Genomic DNA, 14,790 nt, shown 5'->3' on the forward strand with positions numbered 1-14,790 from the left:
ATCGCGCTCTCCAACCAGTATTCTGTTCTGAATACTGGTGAGGGTGATGGTTCCTCTGGGAGGTGCAGCCAGAGACAAGCCTAAGGCACCACGGGTGGCTCAGCTGCACAAGGGGGGAGGAAAAAGAGTGGAAGAGCAATAGTGGTAGGGGATTCGATAGTTAGGGGAGCAGACAGGTGTTTCTGCAGCTGTAGACATGACTCCAGGATGGTATGTTGCCTCCCTGGTGCCAGGGTCAAGGATGTCACTGAGCAGCTGTAGGACACTCTGAGGGGGGAGGGTGAACAGCCAGAGGTCGTTGCCCAAGTCGGTACCAACGACATAGGCAGAAAGAGGGATGAGGTCCTGCAGGCAGAGTTTAGGGAGCTATGAGAGAGATTAAAAAGCAGGACCTCAAAGGTAACAATCTCCAGAATACTCCCGGTGCCACGTGCTAATGAGTACAGGAATAGGAGGAAAAGAACAGATGAATGCGTGGCTGGAGAGATGGTGCAGGAGGGAGGGCTTTAGATTACTGAGGCATTGGGACCATTTCTGGGGGAGGTGGGACCTGTACAAGCCGGATGGGTTGCACCTCAACAGAGCCGGGGCCAATATTCTCGCGGGGAGGTTTGTTAGTGCTGTTGGGGAGAGTTTAACTAGCTTGGCAGGGGGATGGGCACCAGCATATAGGAGTAGCAAAGAGGAATAAGGTGCATGAAAGAGTGAGTGTGTTGGCTAGTACTAGAGAACATAGTACTAGAGAACATAGTACTAGAGAACATAGTACTAGAGGCGGTAGTAGTACCATATTAGATAGGAGCAGACTAAGAAAGATTACGAAAAATTCAAAAATGTGTTTAGAATGCATGTACATAAACGCAGAAAGTGTGGTGAATAAGGCTGGTGAGCTACAAGCACAATTAGCCATGTGGCAATATGATGTTGTGGCAATAACGGAAATGTGGCTTAAAAACAGGGAGGACTAAGCACTTAATATTCAAGGGTACAAGGTGTTCAGAAAAGATAGGGAAGGAAAAAAGGGAGCTGAGTTCGCAGTGCTGATTAAGGAAGACATTGTAGTGTTGGAAAGGAAGGATGTTCTTGAGGGGACAAGGACAGAATCCATTCGGTTAGAGTTGAGGAGCAAAAAGGGTATGATCACACTATTGGGGGTATTCTACAGGCCTCCAAATAGTGAGAGAGAGTTAGAGGAGCAAATCTGCAGGGAAATCACAGAGGTATGCAAAAGCTATAGAGTGGTTATTTGGGGGACTTTAATTACACAAATATTAATTGGGATAATGCTAAGGTAAAGGGAAAGGAGGGGGAGGAATTTCTGAAATGTGTTCAGGAGAATTTCCTTGGCCAGTATGTTCTTGGCCCAACTAGAAAGGAGGCATTGCTGGATCTGGTGCTGGGGAATGAGGTGGGCCAGGTCGACCAAGTGTCTGCGGGAGAACACTTGGGTACGAGTGATCATCGTATCATAAGATTTAGATTAGCAATGGAGAGGAGCAAGGAACAATCTAGAGTGGAACTTCTAAACTGGAATAGGGCTAACTTCAATGGGATGCAAAAGGATCTAGCCAGGATAAAATGGAACCAAAGTCTGACAGGAAAAACTGCAATGGAACAATGGGTGATCTTTAAGGAGGAGATGCTCCAAGTGCAGGCTAGGTACATTCCAACAAGAGCACAGGATAAGGAAACCAAAGCAAAGGTTCTTTGGATGACAGGGAGATAAAGAAGATGATGAAACAAAAAAAGAGGGTGTATGATGAATGTCAGGTGAATTCCTCAAGGGAGAACCAGACCAAATACAATAAGTCGAGAGGGGATGAAAAGATGAAAATAAGATTGGCAAAGAGAGAATATGAGAGTAGAATGGTGGTTAACATAAAAGTCAACCCAAAAATCTTCTACCGGCATATAAACTGTAAGCGTGTAGTAAGAGGCAGGGTGGGGCCTATTGGGGACAAAGAAGGTGATATTTGCTTAGAGGTGCAGGGCAAGGCTAGAATACTCAGAGCACTTTGTATCGGTGTTTACTAAGGAGGTGGATGCTGACAAAATATCGGTAGAAGTGGAAAAGGTAGAAGCAATGGAAGGGGTGAAAATTGATAGACAGGATGTACGAGAAAGACTGGGTATGCTTTGAGTGGATACGTCGCCTGGTCCAGATGGCTTGCATCCCAGGTTGCTAAGGGAACTGGGGGAGGAGATAACGGAATGGTTTGCCATAATTTTCCAATCTTCCCTAGATGCGAGGGAGGTGCCTGAGGATTGGAAAGTGGCAAATGTGACACCATTGTTCAAGAAAGGGTGTAAGGACAATCCTAGTAACTACAGGCCGGTTGGTTTAACATCAGTGGTGGGTAAAGTTTGAGAAACAATAATCAAGGAAAAAATTAACGGACACTTGGAGAGGTTTAAGTTAATTAAGGAGAGCCAATGTGGATTTGTAAAAGGTAGATTGTGTTTGACTAATCTATTAAATTTTTTTGATGAAGTAACAGAGAGGATTGATGAAGGGAATGCAATGGATGTTGTCTACATGGATTTTTGGAAGGCATTTGACAAAGTACCACATAGAAGGTTGGTTAACAAAATTGAGGCTCATGGAATAGGTGGGTCAGTGGCAGCTTGGATAAGGAATTGGCTTAAGGACAGAAAACAGTGAGTTGTGGTAAATGGCTGTTTTTCAGACTGGAGGATGGTAGACAGTGGTGTTCCCCAAGGGTCAGTGCTGGGGCCACTGCTTTTTTTGATATATATAAATGACCTGGATAGTGGAATACAGAGTAGAATTTCTAACTTTGCCGATGACACCAAACTTGGGGGTGTGGCAAACAGTGATGATGATATCAATCGACTGCAACAGGGCATAGAAAGACTGGCAGAATGGGCAGACTAGTGGCAGATGGAATTTAATACAGAGAAGTGTGAGGTGATGCATTTTGGCAGAAGGAACAGGGAGAGGCAATATACACTTAATGGCACAGTTTTAAAGAGTCTGCAGGGACAGAGGGATCTGAGATTGAATGCGCATAGGTCCCTGAAGGTGGTAGGACATGTTGAGATTGTGGTTAACAAAGCATATGGGCCTAGAAATTCAGTTTGGGCCCGCCAGCTGGCTTGCGCCCAAAAGTTAGCGCTGCGCGCGGAGCCAGTTGCGCCCGTGAGATATTCAGTTTTTGCGCCCCAAGTCGGAACCGGGCGCTGTTCCAGGGTGTGCCCGCCCCCGCTTGGGGCGCTGAAACTGAATTTCAGCGCTCTAGGTGCCGCTGCGCCACCCGATGCGGTGCGGGAGGCTGCGGTGGTGCGGGAGGCTGCGGTACTGCAGGCCTCCTCCTTCTCTTAAGGTGGAGGTGCCTGCAACGGGGAGATCGCCGCTGGATTGTGCCGGCAAATGAGCCCGGCACCACGGAGAAGTGCCGGGCTCGCGGAAAGCAGCCGGCAATGCCGCGGGGCTGTGGTGGAGGAGGCCGGGGAAGGAGGTGCGGGCAGGCGGCCGCCGAAAAAGCGGCCGGCCACACCTCCACCTTTATGCGCCCCACTAAGGCTGCAGTAAGGCCCTGGTCTCCGGATGTTAGTAGCGGCCGCCACGGAGGAGGCGGCGGCAACTGAATATGGGGGTCGGGCCGGCATCGGGGCAGAAACGAGGCACTGCGCACACCGATGACGTCATCGGTGCCGGCGCCACGCTACCAGCTACCGCCGCCATTACCGCCGAGCTCAATATCAGCGCAACCTCCTCTACTGGCGCAGAGGCCCTCTTTGGGCCTTAACTGGGCGCAAAGCCCACTGAATTTCTAGGCCATGGTTTCATAAATAGACTCTGCCCCCTAATCCTAAACATTCCAGCCAGAGGAAACAACCTCTCAGCACCTACCCTGTCAATCCCCTTCAGAATCCTGTAGTTTCAATGAGATCACCTCTCATTCTTCTAAACTCCAGAGAATATCGGCCCATTCTACATAATCTCTCATCATAGGGCAGCCCTCTCATCCCAGGAATCTATCTAGTGAACATTTGTTGCACCACCTCCAGGGCAAGTATATCCTTCCTTAGATAAGGAGACCAAAACTGTGCACAGGTGTGGTCTCACCAAGGCCCTGTACAATTGTAGCAAGACTTCCTTACTGTTATACTCCAACCCCCTTGCTAAAAAGGCCAACATTTGATTTGCCTTCCTTATTTACATAGATACATAGAGATAGGAACAGGAGTAGGCCATTCGGCCCTTCGAGCCTGCTCCGCCATTCAATGAGATCATGGCTGATCTTCGTCTGAGATCATAGCTGATCTTACCAGTTCAGTACCCCGTCCCCGCCTTTTCTCCGTAACCCTTAATCCCCTTAGCCTTCAGAAATATATCCAATTCTCTCTTGAAAATATTTATTGAATTAGCCTTCACAGCCCTCTGTGGCAGGGAATTCCACAGGCTCACCACTCGTTGAGTGAAGAAATTCTTCCTCATCTCTGTTTTAAATGATTTGCCCGCTATTTTTAGACTGTGGCCCCTGGTTCTGTGCTCCCCGGCCATTGGAAACATTCTCTCTGAATTCAGCCTGTCCAGGCCTGCCATAATTTTATATGTTTCGATGAGATCCCCTCTCAATCTTCTAAACTCCAGTGAGTACAAGCCCAAACTATTTAATCTCTCTTCGTAGGTCATTCCCGCCATTCCAGGTATCAGCCTGGTGAATCGCCGTTGCACTCTTTCCATGGCAAGAACATCCTTCCGCAGATGGGGCGACCAAAACTGTACACAATACTCCAGATGCGGTCTCACCAGCACCTTGTACAGCTGTAGTAAGGTATCCCTATTCCTATACTCGAACCCCCTTGATATGAAGGCCAACATACCATTTGCCTTCTTAATCGCCTGTTGCACCTGCATGCTCTCCTTCAGTGACTGGTGCACAAGAACACCCAGGTCCCTCTGCACTTCCCCATCTCCCAATCTATTGCCATTTAGATAATAATCTACCCTCCTGTTTTTACCCCCAAAGTGGATAACCTCGCATTTATCCACATTATAGTGCATCTGCCACGTATCCGCCCATTCCCCCAACCTGTCCAAATCGCACTGTAGCCTCCTGACATCCTCATCAGAGCCCACCCCTCCTCCTAGTTTAGTGTCATCAGCGAATTTGGAAATATTGCATCCAATTCCCTGATCCAGATCATTTATATATATTGTGAACAGCTGGGGTCCCAGGACAGATCCTTGCGGCACCCCGCTGGTCACTGCCTGCCACTCCGAAAACGAGCCGTTTATTCCAACTCTCTGTTTTCTATCCGCCAGCCAGTTCTCTATCCACGTTAATACCTTGCCCCCAATCCCATGAGCCTTAATTTTGCATGATAATCTTTTGTGTGGAACCTTATCGAAGGCTTTCTGGATTTCTTGCTGTACCCGCATGCTAGCTTTCTGTGTTTCTTGCACGAGGACACCCAAATCTCTCTGAACACCAACATTCTAAGTGCCCTGATACCACTTCCTTCACAATGGATTCCATCATTTTCCCGATGACTGATGTCAGGCTAACTGGCCTGTAGCTCCCTGTTTTCTCTCTCCCTCCTTTCTTGAATAGCGGTGCTACATTTGCTACCTTCCAATCCACTGGGGCTGTTCCTCACCCTCATTAGACCCTTGGTTCCCTATCATTTTTGGTATGCTTTTTGTGTCTTCTGCTGTGAAGACAGCTAAAAAAATATTTGTTTAACGTTTCTGCTATTTCCTTATTTCTCATAATAATTGCTCCAGTCTCAGCCGCTAAGGGACCAGCGTTTACTTTTGCTACTCTCTTCCTTTTTACATACTTGTAGAAGCTCTTACACTCTTTTCTACAGAATTTTTATATTTCTTGCTAGTTTTCACTCATTCCAATTTTTCCTCTTTATCCATTTTTTGGTCATCTTTTGCTGGTTTCTGAAAATCTCCCAATCTTACGACTACTCTTCGCAACATTATAAGCTTCTTCTTTCAATCTAAAGCTATCCTTAACTTCTTTAGTTAGCCACGGATGGATCACTTTTCCCGTGGAGTTTTTGTTTCTCAATAGAATGTATTTTTGTTAAGAATTATGAAATATTTCTTTAAATGCTAGCTGCTGCTTATCTGCTGCCATATCTTTTAATCTATTTTTACAATCTACCCCAGCCAACTCACCCCTCATACCTATGCAATTGGCTTTATTTAAGTTTAAGACTCTAGTTTCGGACTTTGGCAAGTCACTCTCAAACTTAATGTGAAATTCTATCATATTATGATCACTCTGCCCCAGAGGATCCTTTACTACAAGATTGCTAATTAACCCTGCCTCATTATACAATACAGGATCTTAAATAGTCTGTTCCCTGGTTGGCTCCATGATGTATTATTCTAGGAAATTGTCCCAAATTCATTCCATGAACTCATCCTCTTGACTAACTTTGCCAATTTGATTTGTCCAGTCTATATGAAGATTAAAGTCCCCCAATTGCATTACCTTTGTTACAAACTCCTACAATTTCTTGTTTAATATTCTGTCCAACAGAATAGCTACTGTAGGGGACCTATATACTACTCCCACCAGTGTTTTCTGCCCCTTGTTATTCCTCATCTCCACCCATGCTGATTCTTACTTCCTGATCGTCCGAGCCGAGATCCTTTCTCGCTACTGTCTTTATGTCATCCTTTAATATCGTGGCTACCCCTCTCCTTTTCCATTCTGCCTGTCTTTTCAAAACATCAAGTATCCTGGAACATTTAGTTCCCAACATTGGTCACCTTGCAACCACGTCTCTGTAATGGCTATTAGATGAAACCCATTTATCTCTATTTATGCCATTAGTTCATCTATCTTGTTATGAATGCTTCATGCATTCAGATAAAGAGATTTTAATTTAAATTTTTTACCATTATTCCCTGTTTTGATCTTATTCTCTGCTGAACTGTTGCTGTTAAACTCTTTGGCCCTTCTTGTCACGCTCTGCTTATTTTTACCCAAATCGCTATTCTGATCCATTGCCTTGACCTTTCTCTTTAGATTTCTAAATTTCCCCTCCCCTGACCCCTCCCCCCTTCATTGTTTAAAGCCCTATCTACAGCCCTAGTTGTCCGATTCACCAGGACATTGGCCCCAGCCCAGTTTAAGTGGAGCCTGTCCCGATGGAACAGCTTGCTCTTTCCCCAGTACTGGTGCCAGTGCCCCATGAATTGAAACCCCTTCTTCCCACACCACTCTTTGAACCACGCATTTAACTCTCTGATCTGCTTGACCCTATGCCAATTTGCACGTGGCTCAGGTAGTATTCCAGAGATTATTACACTTAAGGTTCTGCTTATTAAATTAGACCCTATCTCCTCAAACTTTCTCAGCAGAACCTCATTCTTAGTTCTACCTATGTCATTGGTACCTACGTGGACCATGACAACTGGATCTTCCCCCTCCCACTCCAAGTTCTTCTTCAGCCGTGAGGAGAAATCCTTAACCCTGGCAGCCTTCAGGATTCTCTTTTGCGGCTGCAGGGAACAGTATCTAACCCCCTGACTATACTGTCCCCTACTGCTACCACATTCCTTCCTTCTCCCCCCATTTGAATGGCCCCCTGTACCACGGTGCAGCGGTCAGTTTGCCCATCCTCCCTGCCACCCTTTTCCTCATCCATACAGGTAGCAAGTACCTCGTAACTGTTGGACAAGGTCAAGGGCTGAGGCTCCTCCATCACTATCTTCTATGTTTCTATGGCAGGGACAGGGTACTGAATTTGAATGATCAGCCATGATCTCATTGAATGGCGGAGCAGGCTTGAGGGGCTGAATGGCCTACTCCTGCTCCTATCTTCTATGTTTCTATGTTACTACTACATCCTGGGCCCCCATGTAAGGGGTTTTAGATCGCAGAGGTTTCTCTCTCTAGAGGCCTCTTTCTCTTGCACAGTAAAACCGTGAGTGGTTCGACCCACTTGCCCCTTAGATTCTATACTCTGGACTTTGGGGCAGGAACTACAATGTAGAGAAAACTCTTGTAGACCAAGTTTGATGAAACAAAATGACATTTTATTGCATAATGTAAAACAAATCAAATGCAAGCAAATAAGAGGGTACATGGGAGGGAAAAACACAAACAAATCATAACGACACAATATTAACTAAGGCAAATACAGGCATATTATACTCTACAAAGATCATCATGAAATGGGGAAACACACAGAACATCGAGGGACAACAACTCATGTTAATTATACCCTTAAATGTCCACCCCCTTAAACCTATCTAGATCTGATTATGAAGGGCCAGAAACATGCTCACCAATCCAACTAGGAAGTGTAAGGTTTTGAAACAGGCCTGCGTTTGATCCTACAGGCGTCCTGTCTCCACGTGGTTAGTGGAGCCCCAGCGAGCTGCGCCACATCTCTCTCCTGAGGTGGGGGTCGGGGACGGCTGGACACCGGCTGGCCTGGATGTCGGCAGGGTCGGGGATCGTCTGCTCGACCCTGGTCAGAGGAGCCTTGGGCTGGCCCCCATAGTTTTCTTCTGTAGTTTTTTATTGTCTCTTCTCCCGAGCCGGAGTGGGTCAATGGCCTCCCGTTTCGTCAACGGCCCGGGGTTGGTCAATGATCTCCCGATGTTTTACCCCGGGGCGGGACGCCAGCTCGAACCGTCTTCTTCTCCTTCTTCTAGCAATGACGCCACCGATACGATGGTAGCACCACAATGACTGCTTTTCTTTCTACCCCTGGGTTCCCAGATATACTTCTCATCAGAAGCCCGTATCTCGCGCCAAAATCAGGTTAGTCTTTTGTTTTAATTTTGGCGGGCTGGGAGCACAACGGGGTAGTTATTATATTTTAAACTGTTCTTGGATGGCCTGTAATGGGCCATCTCTGGTCTGGCATGACCTTCATTGTTTTTAATGTCCTGGTGATGTCCTTAACGGGTCCTTGATGCTCTTATAAATATGAAACTGTTCCCTTTTGTCTGGGTAAACATTTAGATGGCCTTTATCTACAGGCTGACCTTGACTGGATCTGCACCCAATCTATATGTATATGTGGGTGTCTGGTTTCGTTCTCTCAGAAACGGCTTCCAGAACTTACTGTGGGCTGAATCCACAAAGCTGTCTGAGGACTGCAGGAACCATTTTACAGTGTCCCAATAAGTTGGTCACGGGGTCTGGCGGGCATTTTGAATGCCCCTTTTTCCTAGGCTTCTTTTAAAACAGTCTTTAAAATCATGGCCTCTTCTGCCATTCGACCCTTTATAATATAAAGTTCAATTTTGCGAATCCTACACTCATACATTCCTGACTCGCAGTCGCATCCTCCTGTCCCTGAGAACTGATAAAATATAGAGTAATACTTAACCTCCTGGAACAAAGTGACCAGGTAACTCTCCCCGTCCCTGATGCATCGCAATGTCTGCAGCTCGTACTCCAGCTCAACAACTCTGAGCAGAGGTTTCTCGAGTTGCAGACATTTACTGCAAATGTGGTTGCTCGGGATCGCGATGCTCTCCACAAACTCCCACATGCGGCAATTACGACACACCACCTGCCCTGCCACCTCTAAGCTTGTTTTATTTATTAATTAATTAGTTAAAACTTTTATTCAATCGATATTTTAGTTTTATTGCTTGATTATTTTATCTAGTTTAATGTATTAATTTAATAAGTACTAGCAAGTTACAGTTTCTCAGCTCTTAATATAAGCCCCTTCCCTAACTTAGAGAGCAAATAAAGCTGTAATACTCACCAACCCATCATCTACCTACTCTCCTGTGATGTCACTCTTCCGCAAATGGCAATCAATGCCAGATCAATTGTTCATTTTAAATCTGAGATTGACAGATTTTTGTTAACCAAAGGTATTAAGGGATGCAGACCAAAGGCATATGGAGTTAGGTCGCAGATCAGCCATGATCTCATTTAATGGCGGAAGAGGCTCGAGGGGCTGAATGGCCTTCTCCTGTTCCTATGTTCCCAGAGGAGTTCTCCAGGAGTTCAAAATTATGAGAGGTTTTAAGAGAGGAGACAGTGAGAAACTGTTCCCACTGGTATGAGGGTCATTAACCAGAAGATACAGGCTTCAAATCATTGGCAAAATGACCAGAGGAGAATTTTTTTACGCAGCAAGTGGTTATGATCTGGAATGCGCTGCCTGAAAGGGCAGTGGAAGCAGATTCAATAGTAACTTTCAAAAGGGAATTGGATAAATACTTGAAAAGGAAATATTTGCAGGGCTCTGGGGAAAGAGCTGGGGGAGTGGGACTATTTGGAGAGCTCTTTCAAAGAGCCGGCACAGGCACGATGGGCCGAATGGCCTCCTTCTGTGCTGCATCATTCTATGATTCTATGATATGAGTGCATTAAACATTCATGTGAGAACAGTGCCAGTTATGCTTTCAATCCCTTGAGGCTTCCATAAATGGGCGGAATATGAACCTGAAGTTTAAAGCAAAGTGCATTGGAGATACAGACTGAGTACGTAATCTCAAGTGAACCATCTCATACATCCCGCTGGCATTTAGCTGCAGGACATCACAAGCAGGGTAATGGAGAAGGTTGCGTGGTGTACTCTGGTCAGAAAGGGGTGAACGGCAGGGTAGCTGGAGTAACGATAAAGAGAGAAAATAAATGCAAGTTATGCTGCAGTCGGATCAAAGGCTGGTGGCATCCTACAGAACAAAGCAGGTTCGACCCACGGCGATATGAGCTGTTTTATTGAAACCCCCCCGCAGTATGCATTTTTAATTAACCCAACGAATTTTCAGCAAGAAAGATGGCATCTAAAGCTTCAAAGAGAGAGGCAGGGAAACTAGAATCAGAGCCCCATGCTATAATAACTATGAGCTGGGTGAGTTAAAGGGCGAGAGGACTAGTAATGGGTTGCTTCGGGAATATCTCACAGGTTGAACACCAGGCTCAGTTAGAAAGATTCAATTTGCTTTGCATTGCTGGCGGCGTGGGAATAAATAGTCCCAGTTTAAAAAACAAATTCTACATTTTTATATTATTTCAAGCTGTGAAACCTGCATCAATTTATTATACCGCAGTGGCTTTCCCAATTCTCAGTCAAGGCCAGAGGTGTATACTGCAGATTCATCTTTCAGGAGGAGAGATTCCATCAATATTTTGCTGCCTCTTCTCATCATTACTATATTGTTGTCAGATATTAAGAAATGAGAAAAAAGCTTCTTTTAATAGGCACGAGAATGTCCCTCATCACCCAGGAGCTGTTTTCCCCGAGGAGGTGGCAGCAATCATTGGCCAAAGAGTACACTCCCCTCCAACCCACACACCAGGAAGCAACCCTCAAAAATGGTTACAACCGCCAGTCTGGGCCGATCACTGGCCGAGGGCATGGAGACTCAGAACGCTAATGATCCCAGAAAATGCAGTGATGCAGCATGTTGGCCTCTGGGATCTGGTAGGGAAGATGAAAAAAGAAAGAACTTGCATTTCTACAGCGCCTTTCACAACCTCAGGACGTCCCAAAGCGCTTTACCGCCAATGAAGTACTTTTGAAATTTAGTCACGGTTGTAATGTAGGAAATGCGGCAGCCAATCTGCGCACAGCAAGGTCCCACAAGCAGCAATGTGATAAATGACCAGATAATCTGTTTTTAGTGATGTTGGTTGAGGGATAAATATTGTTCCCAAGACACCAGGGAGAACTCTTCTTCAAAATAATACAACCTGAGAGGGCGGACAGGGCCTCAGTTTAACGGCTCACCTGAAAGACGACACCTCCAACAGTTCAGCACTCCCTCAATACTGCACTGGAGTGTCAGCCTAGATTATGTGCTCAAGTCTCTGGATTGGGATTTGAACCCACGATCTTCAGACACAGATGCGAGAATGCTACCAGTTGAACCATGACCGACACTAATGGAGCTGGAGACCTGCATCCAACATTGTCTTAAAGGAGACATACTTAGGGTAAAGAGAAAATACGAACTGCGGACAATAAATCTACTTGAGATCATTTAGGGCCAGAATTTCTGGGTTTCATGATCCGTGCTTTTGCTTCCTCCAGGCTCGACTATTCCACTGTTCTCCTGACTGTCCTCCCATCTTCCACCCTTCATAAACTTAAGCTCATCCAAAACTCTGCTGCCTGTATCCTAACTCCCACAAAGTCCCGTTCACCCTTCAACCCTGTGTTCACTGACTTACAGTGGCTCCCGGTCCAGAAACTGTAGTAGAGCCACCTGGTGGACTACTGATGTATATAATAATAAAGCCATGTGCAGTACAGTTCTTACCGGAAGCCATGTTGTGCTGTTGTATATATATGCTGTGTCCCAAGATATCACAGAATTGGTGATGAGGATGGGATTGGGGATTCCCTAGCTGAAATTTTTGCTGGAGGATAATCCTGCCAACCGACGGAAGGGCTGTTAGAGGTTCTTCGCTTTGCAGAAAAAACTTAAAATTCCGAGGTAATTTCGAGCGCACATGGCTGAACTGTCGACGTTGCCAGAGTCCAGATGGCCATGCCTAGGTGAATAATAGGGCGCTTGGGTGAGTTCCATCATGACCGAGAGACTTTCGGAGCATATGTGGAGTGGCTAGAAATGTTTTTCACCGCGAATTGTATTGTCGAAGTCCCCGATGATGTAAAGCGTAACCGGGTGGTTTTAGAAATGAAACGGGCTATTTTCTGGCTGAAGCAGGCCCCGAGGTGTATGAAACCCTGAAAAATGTGCTCGATCCCGCTAAGCCAAAGGACATGCCACTGAAGGAGATCCTAACCAAGTTAGAGCAGCACTACAGTCCTGGGCCCCTGGAAATTGCTGAAAGTTATTGTTTTGGAACACATGATCAATTAAATGACGAGGGTATCAGTGAGTACATTGTAGCTTTAAAAAAGCTTTCCATTCACTCTCATTTCAGAAACTTCCAGGACCGAGCTTTGTGTGACTACTTTGTTTGTGGGTTGAAAAATGAACGTATCAGAAGTAAGTTGTTGACAACCACTAACTTGACTTTTGAATTAGCTTGTCAGACAGCTATGTCGATGGATATGTCCGACCGATACTCCCGAGAGTTCCGTGCCATTTTCAGTCATCAGACAACCGAGGTGAATCAGCTGCAGGCTAAAAGTAAAAGGCAGTTGGGCCCCAAGGCCTCAGCAACTGGCCAAGGTAACAGTGCATTGAAGTCGGGCTACCGGTGCCTGGGACAACACATCGCTCAAAGCTGTCCATATGTGAAGGCAGAGTGTTTCTACTGCAAGAAAACTGGGCATCTTGTGGAGGCGTGCCGACTGAGGAGTAAACCAACTGGCAATGCTAGATGTAGAAATCGCCAGACGCTACATACCGTTGCAGAGCAACAGCAGGACAAGGAGTTTCTGGAGATTCCCGTCATCAGGAGCACGAAGGTATCTAACAGCGATTCGCAAGGTATCGTCATCCAAGTAGGATATCCATGGAAATTGACACTGGTGCATCCGTGAGCGTAGTACCGGAGTTGCTATATCGCAGCAGGTTGAGTGATAATCGGCTAGAGAAATCAAAGGTAGAGCTGCGAGGCTACTCAGGAGAGCAAGTCCCTTTATGGCCTCGCCCCCCTCCCCCTATCTCTGTGTATCCTCCTCCAGCCCTGCAACACTCTGAGATTTCTGCACTCCTCCAATTCTGGCCTCTTGCGCATCCCCAATTTTCATCACTCCACCATTGGTGGCCGTGCCTTCAGCTGCCTGGGCCCCAAGCTCTGGAATTCCCTCCCTAAACCTCTCTGCCTCTCTACCTCTCTCTTTCCTCCTTTAAGACGCTCCTTAAAACCAAGCTTTTGGTCACCTGTCCTAACATCTCCTTATGTGGCTAGGTGACAATTTTTGTCTGATTAGCACTCCTGTGCAGCGCCTTGGGATGTTTTACTATATTAAAAGTGCTATATAAATGCAAGCTTGTGTTGTTTTTCCTGATTGACACCATTATAGCTGCAGGTTACTAGTTCTTGAAATAGTTTCAGCAGAATGAAAGGGGATCTCAGTGAAGCATACAAAATTATTACAGGGCTTGATAGGGTGGATGCTGGGAGAATGTTTCCCTTGGCTGGGGAGCCTAGAACCAGGGGCCACAGCCTCAGGATAAAGGGTAGGCCATTCAGGACTGAGATGAGAAGAGATTTCTTCACACAGAGGGTGGTGAATCTTTGGAATTCTCTACCCCAGAGGGCTGTGGAGGCTCAGTCATTGGGTATATTCAAAACAGAAGTCGATAGATTTCTGACTAGTAAGGGCATCAAGGGATATGGCGATAGGGCCGGTGAATGGAGTTGAGGCAGAAGATCAGCCACGATCTCATTGAATGGCGGAGCAGGCTCGAAGGACCGAATGGCCGACTCCTGCTCCTATTTCTTATGCTCTTATGTTCTTAAAGCTATCGTAAGAGCACCAATTGAACTCTTGAAGTGGGATGAATCTCTTGTTTTATTGACTAGATTTTGTTGACTATTTCCTGTTTCCACTGGCAGGAGGGTCGGTAACCAAAGGACACAGAGTTAAGATGATTGGCAAAAAATCCAGAGGGGAGAGGAGGAGAATTTTTTTTACGCAGCGAGTTGTTATGATCTGGAATGCACTGCTTGAAATGGTGGTGGGGGCAGATTCAATAGTAACTGGAACTAGAAAAATACTTGACGGGGAAAAATTTGCAGGGCCCTGGGGGAAGAGCAGAGGAGGGAGTGGGATTAATTGGAGAGCTCTTTCAAAGAGCCGGCACAGGCACGATGGGCCAAATGGCTTCCACCTGTGCTGTATCATTCTATGATTCTATTTGTTCTTTGTCTCTGTGGGTTGATAGTTTAG

Source organism: Somniosus microcephalus, chromosome 1 (assembly GCF_052327205.1).
Source record: "Somniosus microcephalus isolate GS21.2 chromosome 1, FLI_Smic_1.0, whole genome shotgun sequence".
Classification (NCBI taxonomy): Eukaryota; Metazoa; Chordata; class Chondrichthyes; order Squaliformes; family Somniosidae; genus Somniosus; species Somniosus microcephalus.